This window comes from Pteropus vampyrus, unplaced genomic scaffold (assembly GCF_000151845.1).
Source record: "Pteropus vampyrus isolate Shadow unplaced genomic scaffold, Pvam_2.0 Scaffold105, whole genome shotgun sequence".
NCBI classification, from domain to species: domain Eukaryota; kingdom Metazoa; phylum Chordata; class Mammalia; order Chiroptera; family Pteropodidae; genus Pteropus; species Pteropus vampyrus.
In genome coordinates this window covers 3,486,588-3,495,066 of record NW_011888886.1, presented here as the reverse complement: position 1 = coordinate 3,495,066, position 8,479 = coordinate 3,486,588, and the positions used below count along the sequence as shown (strand labels likewise).

Genomic DNA, 8,479 nt, shown 5'->3' with positions numbered 1-8,479 from the left:
ATCACTTATATGTGGGATATAAACCTAAAAGCAACACAACAAATGAGCAGGCCAAACAGAGACTCATGGACATGGACTACAGACTAGTGGTTACCAGAGGGTAGAGAGTGGGGGAGGGGGGGTAGACAGGGTAAAGGGGGGTCAAATATAGGGTTTAGGGGGAGGGTGAAGTGGGTAAAGTGGATCAAGTATATAGTAGCTGAAGAAAACTGGACTTTGAGCGGTAAACACACAATAGAATATACAGATGTCGAATGATAGGGTACACTTGAAAATTACATAATTGTATTAACCAATGTTACCCCAATAAACTTAATTTAAAAAAAGAAAAAAAAATCCTTGAAAACATAAAATCAACCCAAAATAATGATAGAATGATGTACATTAATGAAAAGACTCAATATGGTAAAGGTGTGAAGAAGTCACCACACTTACCGAAATTATCTACGAATATGATTAAATTCCAGCAAAAACTCTCATTCCTTTTATTTTTTTTTGAAATTGAAAGACTAATCCTCAGTCATTTTTCAGATCATCTGTTCTAATACACAAAGCCGGGGAAGCCACTGCCCTGCCTCTCGCTGCTCAGTGTCTCGCCTTTCCCGTCCAGGCGTGGTGCAGGGGCCTCACAGTGACTCTCCTTGCCAAACTCTGCCTCCTTCCTCAGCCTCCGCTCACTCCCCTGTGTCAGGAAGTGATACCTCCAGGCTTTCATAGATACTGTTGCTTCTTTCTGGAGCATCTTCATTTTACCTAACCCTGAAATCTCCCAAATGGTCTCCCAGCTCAGAGGCCACCCCCACACAAGGCAGTTTCAGGAGCCCTTCTTTTGAGTGTCAAGGTACCTGTACTTACTGTTGCCATGGCAACCACTTCCTCTCTGTACTGCTGGCTAACTGCTCTGCCTCCTGCACTGGACCGTGAGCTCTGCATTTGCCCAGTTGGCACAGTGCTGTCACATAGCAGATGCTAAATAATTATCGAAAGGGTCAAGGAATGAACTAGTGAGTGAATCAAAGCAACAAAAATGTGTTGATTTGTCTTTATACCCACTGGACACAGAAATGAAGAGAAAGAATGGTTTTATGCTACCAAGTGAATGGCCTCACCCCCTTTTAAATTTTAGTTTGCTAAATAAATTCACACCAAGATGTCTGTCTTCCATCTATTCATCCCTTCGACCAATATTTATTTGTTACCTGCTTTGTTCTTTGTATGCAATTAGATTAAACCATATGAAACAAATGATATGAGACAATTTTTTGACCATTTTCATATGGTTCAACATCCTCCAATCACTGTAGGGCAAAAGTGCCTCTCTGGTCATAGCTTAGGGCATATACATGAAAAGTTCCGATATGTAATAACTATTCCTAAAATGAGTCTCTTTTTAAAGTTTTATCAAATAATATGCCAACAGTTCTTGGATCAGTAAAGTGTTTGCTTCGAATTCATCTGTAATCAATTAGTTTATAAATAGTGGTTATTGAAAAGCCAGCTTCATCCTAGGCTAATAATGGAAAATAACAAAATCTATAAACCACTGGAGAAAACATCTGCCCAGACTTGCCTGCTGAAAGAGAATGTGGTATATTTTAACACTAAAATACTCTAAGTGTAGTATTTTATTGAAGACATAATGAGTACTGACAATATGACGGATGTTTCATGGTGACTAACAGCAGACCCTGTCCTGCTCAATGAAGCGGCAGGCCAGGTTCTGTAGCCACTGCAGAGAGATGATAAAAATACACCAGCAGGAAGAAGAAATCCCCAGTGGCTTCCACCACAGATGGGTCTCCAGGAACCTTAGGGCTGGTTTCAGTATAAAGCCAGCAGAAATTAACTTAAAAAAAAAAAAAAGGTGTTTTTCTTGTTAAAATCCTACCATCATGGCTCTCTGAATTTCCTTCTACTACCTCACGGACACAGCTGGAAGTCTGGGGAACAGGTCTGTGCACCCTCTTTTTTATCCTCTTCATTCCTGACTAGAGTGCTTTGAAAACTGAATTACGGGTTTAAAAATGCTTTTTTTCCCCTAGTCTAAGTAGGAGGTAACCTGCGTACTATTTGTCTTTAAGGACCCTGCAGGAATCGTGAGAACAGAGCTTCTGCACGTATCAGCTGGGGTTGATTAGACAGACACCTGGGCACATTCAAACCTTCAATGAACTATTTGATGACTGAAATATCAGAATTAGAAAGTCATGAGTTCGTATTGTGGTATTGTAACAAAAGCCTATTGTGTAGCCTCAGAGTCATAGATTCAAACTCTTATTCTGCCACTTAATCATTTTATGGCCTATACCTCACCGGGCTTTAGTTTTTTTTGTTTTTTGTTTTTTGTTTTTGTTTGTTTGTTTGTTTGTTTGGGTTTTTTCCCCACTCTGAAAAAAGAAAGTGGAGAATAATACCTACCACAAATAGTTCTGAATATTACATAAGATAATTATCTCAAACAGCAAGCATAATACCATCTATGCTGTGATTGAGTGAATACTCAGTCTTAATAAATGTGAGATGAACTCACATTTACCAAAACTGAACACATGTCCCCTGAACAAGCCCTCTGCTAGGCAGCTTTTATGCATTTGTTCCCTGTAGCTCGGTGTTTGAGGTGTGACAAGAGTGACAATCACAATTAGAAACATTCATCTGACTTGGGCATGAATCTTTTAATAGCGGTAAAGGGTCTAATAGCCCCCTGTTACAATCTTTTGTTGGCAGAAGGATTGCCTGATGATCTAAAAGTGCTTAAAATCACTCCTCAACTGCACCCATAATATCAGGTTATTGATATGAAACTCTTCAAGATCAAACATGATAATTGAAGGTTGTACTGTCACCGCATCCGATGCACAGGCAATACGAACACTTAGCTCTCACCTGCTTTCCATGGTTTCTCTACCGCGTCAAGTTTGCCCCTGATGTACATGAGCAAGTAACAAAGTCTCCCTAAGCCCCGAGTTTTTCATCTCAAAATAGGTTTAATGATAGAATCCCGAGGAATAACTAGGAGAAACTACATGATGTCCTTGGAGAGTTTGGGTTGTGTTCAATACCCAATAAATGGTAGTTATCGTCATTATGGCAAGAAAGGCAAATGAATCTAAATACAAATTCTGACTTCCTAACTACCGGCCCAGTGACACTGGGTAAATAAAACTTTTTCTGAGCCCCTGTTTTCTCATCTGTAAAACAGGGTAACTGAAATAACACTCTTAGTTTTGCTATGGAGATTAGAGAACGTGGGCAAAGCCCCCTGGCCTTCACACTCTTGCTTCTTTCTGCAGTCCCCTGTCTCAGATGCAGTTATCACTCTCGAGATGTCCCCAGGAGAGTGACTTAAGGAGGCCCCAGCGACACAAAGCAGTTCAGATGAGGATAAACCATTTCCCACCAAAGTTGCCGAGTCCCGGATTCTTTCTCCCTTATCTTATAAGCACGTGTGTGTTAAAGGAAGTCAGTTTCTCCCTGCGTCTGCCTCTCGGCTATTCTTCAAGCTACCGAGGTTGGGCTTGAGGTTATAAAATAATACTATGTTCCAACAGTTTGAGACGCATGCCCAGAAAAAATCACCAGAGCAGGTGAAAACGCATCAGAAGGGTGCAGATGGGGTTTGCAGCTGGGCGGGAGAACATTAGCATTAGACACAGGAAAATGATGACGACAGAGCCCAAGATCCCCTCAACACAAAGGTCACCATCAATGCAGTGTGAACAAAATCATGTGCAAGGTACGATGGCGCGTATGCTGTTTTATCATTCCCCCATCCAAAAAGGATTCCAGTTTGGCAGGATTTTCTCCTCCACTAATCCAACTCTTCTTGGAAAATGTCATTCTGCTTGAATTTTCATAGCTCTGCCCCTCACTCAGACACCTGGGGTTTCCGGATCAAAACTCCGATCCAGGGAAACTAAGACACGGCAGGTGTTGGAAAAGCAATTCGCGACTGTGGGTTCCCACATGCGTTAATTTTAAAGAAATGTCAACCAGTTTCTTTTCAGCCTGTTTCCCTTGGTTTGCTTTTTCTCTCTAAGTTGCCAAGGAAGCCTACCTCCAGCTTTCTCGAACGGCTCATCAAGGACAGTCAGCTCCCTCAGACAAGGGTTCAACGTTGAGCCGCCTTTTTGCAGTGAATGAGGGAGATACGGTGGGAGGCGGACAATAACTGTCTGGTCACCACGTGCACAGTCCTCATAGAAATGACCGTGAGATAAACTGTGGGAAGGACCTATTTGCTAAGCTTCTACTCTCTGCCAAGCTCTTCACGGGCGTGACAGGGTAAATAAATTACTTGAAGACAGAGTAAGGAAAGTGAAGAAATGCACAAAGCTAACCGACTTAAAATCCCATTCTCTTTTCCTTGTATTAGTCAGGGCTATAGGAGAGTTTGTTTGTTTGTTTGTTTGTTTGTTTGTTTTTTGTTTTGTTTTTGTTGTTTCAGGGACAATGTTCTGGTGGCAGAACCTTAATTTAAAAGGCAGTATAATCCAGCCTGAGAACCACCGTTGGGTGATCTCGTTCTAGGGACAAACTCTTAAATAGCCAGTGGAAGAAAGAGGAAATCTCTAAACTACCTGTCTTCCCCTCCCACTGAACTCAAGTGGAGCCAGGCTCTTTAGATTGGGGACTGTGAGCTCTCCTGGGGCCTCGCTGCCAGGGAAGTCCTTTAGAACCCGTGCCCTTGGACTGGGGTGTGAACCCCACAGATGAAAATCTCAAATGTGGATGCCAGGAGCAGGCATCCCTCAGGCTCCACCCGCTGGGGTACACTTTTTCAGCCTTCCCTGCTCATGTAGTGCTGTAGAAACTTTGCCCATTCGTAACCCCAACGCTCCACGCTGCACCCTCCTCTCATCTACACTGATGAATTGAAACATGGACCAGAATCTTTCTTCAGTCTGCTAGACCAGCACCCCTGCTGAGACCAAGTGGGCTGATTCACCCTATGGCAGTTCCTGAGTGCCGCTCCCCAGATATCACAGCCAGGCCCGCAAACGTGCTGTCTGTGTGTCAGGGGAGAGAAGACACCTGGGCCGGATCCCACGGTTGTCATGACAGCCAAGTCTAAAATAGACTTTCAGACACAAGAGCTGTTTGGCTGACTCTGACCTACATGTAAGCATAAATATTATTCGTGTTGGAAGGGAAGCGATCTTCTGTTTTATTCAGGGAGATATTTAGAAATGCGGGCTGTGGACTTGCTCCATGAGGACTTTAGAAAGTTGGAAAACAGCTCCTAAACTGTGAAGATTATAATGGCATGGACCTTTCATAATAATGTCCTTGTCTAAGATGACACTAATATTTCTTATTGACGCCTGGTTTTATGTTACGTATTCAGTCCGTACAGAGAGAAGCCCCAATATTTGTAAGCCTTGGGGTGCAAAAGTAAACCCTGTCATTGATATCTGTATTCATCCACCTTCTGCCATCTCTCTGGAAATGGCCAGGAATTAAGAAATCCCAAGTCCTTCATTTCTCTTCGTCTTGTCCCTACTCAACTTCGTTACATTTCCTCTGTCCGTTAGAGTCCATAGTCAGCTATAACATTCTCACAAGCAATAATCCCGGCATTTTCCTCTAGAAAGTTTCGCTGAATATTGTATAGTACACAGGCAGAAAGCACAGGCTTGGACCTAGGATGTCCAGGACCGAAACCGTAAGTCACGTGTGGCTGCTGAGTGCTTGAAATGTGGCTGGTGAAAGATATGCCACAGGTATAATTTTAATATGAAAAATAATGTAAATCATTGCATTCATAGTTTTTATATTGATTACATGTTAAAATAAAAAATAGTTTGGATATATTTGCCTAAACAAATGTTCTTTAATTTAATTTTACCTGCTTCTTTTAATCTTTTTAACATAGTTACTGCTTGTATTAGTGTTCTCCAGAGAAACAGAATTTATGTACATACATATATAAGAGTGTGTGTGTGTGTGTGTGTGTGTGTGTGTGTGTGTGTGTAAAAATTATAGGAATTCACTCACAGTTTTGGAAGCTGAGAAGTCCCACAATCTGCCATCTGCAATCTGGAGGCCCAGAATGGCCAGTGAGGCCTCAATCTCAGTATAAAACCCTGCAAACAAGCAGAGTAATGGTATAAATCCCAGTCTGAAGGAGAAGATGAGATGAAATATCTCAGGTTAAGGGGGAAGCAGAAATAAAAAGGGGCAAATTCCTCCTTCCTCTGCCTTCTGTGCTACACAGCACCTCGGGGGGTTGGATGATGCTCTCCAGCATCAGGGAGGCCAATCTGCTTTGGTGAGTCCACTGATTCAATGCTGATCTCATGCAGAAACACCCTCGCTGACACATCCCAGAAGGATATTTAATCTGGGCGTCCCGTGGCCAGTCAAGTTGACGTATAGAATTAACCATGTCACTGCTTCAATGTGGTAACTAAAAAAATTTAAATTACATTTTGTGGTTTGCATCATAAAGAGATGGATAGAAAGATAATAGAAAGCCAATCGTTCATGATGATTGGGGGGTGTTTGAGAAGGGACAGGGATGACAATGAAATTCAAATCTCTGCCTAAATGTCACCTTCTCAGAGGGTGCTGACCTGGTTGATCTAAAAAGTAGACTGTGGCCACTTCCATTTATTCAATTTGTGTTATCTTTATAAAACTTCACAGCACTTACTACTCTGAGATGATTTTAAGTGTTTACGTCTGCAGCTGATCCTTCCGTTCCAGGAAATGCCAACGAGGTTGCAGACTTCGTCTGACCTGGTCATCGCTTTATGCCCGGGACTTAGTAGACGTTCAACAAACACCGTCTGGATGGATGAATGAACGCGTTCTGAGCCTTCAGTCATCCTGATTCTTCTCTCTTACCCTCACCCTCCTCGTCTTCTCTTTGCGGTGCGACTCAAAGCCGTAAATACTTAAGTCTCCTTCCGAAACACAACTCGAGCATTAATTTCTATCTCTCTCTACGGCGTTCTGACTCCTGCATGATCTCACAGAATCCCGAGCCTAGCACCATCACATGCTTCTAGGGTATCTTCTTCTCTGTGTCTTCCCCTTCACTATGAGTTCTTCCAGGATGGGAACCATATCTCTTCTCTCTGAATTCGCATTGCTCACCAGAAAACCTGGCATCCTAACTAGGGAGAAAAGCCAAGTGATCGGTGCCAGGTGACTAGGGCTGAAACTTCTTCTTAGCTAACTGGTAGACTGTGAAGGTGACTTGTGCATTTCTGGTTCTCCATTTCCTTACCTGTGAGAGGGAAGCTTCCCAGTATAATTTGCTTCTGGAGTTGCCATGTTTTTTATTCACATGTATGTGTATGTTCTCATATTTTCGCACAAACAGAAACATACTATGCATATTTGCTTGCTCTCTGTTTCTTTTATTTAACAATTTGTTGTAATTTAATTCGAGAACTTCTCATATCCATGGTAGAAAGCTATGTCATTCTTTTACTATTATTATTATTTATGCCTACAGCACCTGGTCTTCCTAGGTGGTCTCCCATCCAAGTACTAACCAGGCCCGACCCTGCTTAGCTTCCGAGATCAGACATCGGGCTTGTTCAGTGCAGCATGGCCATAGACCATGGATTCCACGGGGTATCTCATTATTTTTTGATGGTTGCATATTTTTTGATATTATGGATTATCTGAATTATTAACTGGTTTCCCGTTGATGGGCTTCGAAGTCATTTTCATTCTGTAATTCCAAAATAATAGCCTTGAATGTGTGTGATGGCTGTAGAGAATCTACCAGTTAGGTGAAATTCTAAAAGTGTAATTGCTAAATCAAAAGGTATATGCATCTTTTATTTTGATATATGTTGTCTAATTATTCTTCTAGAGTTGTACTATTTAAGCTTCCACCAACAATTCAGAAAAGTGTACGGTATTACCACACTTACCAACAGAATGTGATATCAAATATTTTGATCTTTGCCAATCAGATAGGAAATACTATGTCATTATCATTTCTGTTTGCATTTCTCTTACTGTGACTAAAGTTGAATATGTTTCTGTGTATTTTCATGTATATTTTTTCTATGAATTGCATTGTTGATCTTTTCTTGTCAATATATAGAAACTCTTTATATATTAAGGACATTTTGTCTATGATGTCTATGCAAATATTTTTCTTGGGTTTTTGTTTGTTCATATAGTAAAATTTATGACTTACGAGTTTGTTATTTTACGTATAAAAGCCTTCCCACTCCAAGATTTATGTTTTATTCTCCAACATTTTCTCCTAGTATGGAGTTTTACTTTTTATGTCTAAACTTTGGATTCATCCAAAATTTGTTTTATTGTAAGGTATGAAAGAACTACCAGCATTATTTTTTCCGGATGTTTATTCAATTGTCCCTCTAGTATTTACAAGATAATCCTTTGTGTTCTTTAATCACAATTCTCAAGTTGATTTTAGTCTCATTTCTATAGTTAAGTGGATTCAACTATCTCTGCCATTCCCTTTGTTATAGTTCTCTCCCCGCTC

General features: G+C 41.2%; 1 pseudogene; it reads right to left on the bottom strand.

The window, feature by feature from the left end:
- Positions 1–7,456: 7,456 nt before the first annotated feature.
- On the bottom strand, positions 7,457–7,572 carry LOC111743012 (annotated as a pseudogene).
- Positions 7,573–8,479: the final 907 nt, after the last annotated feature.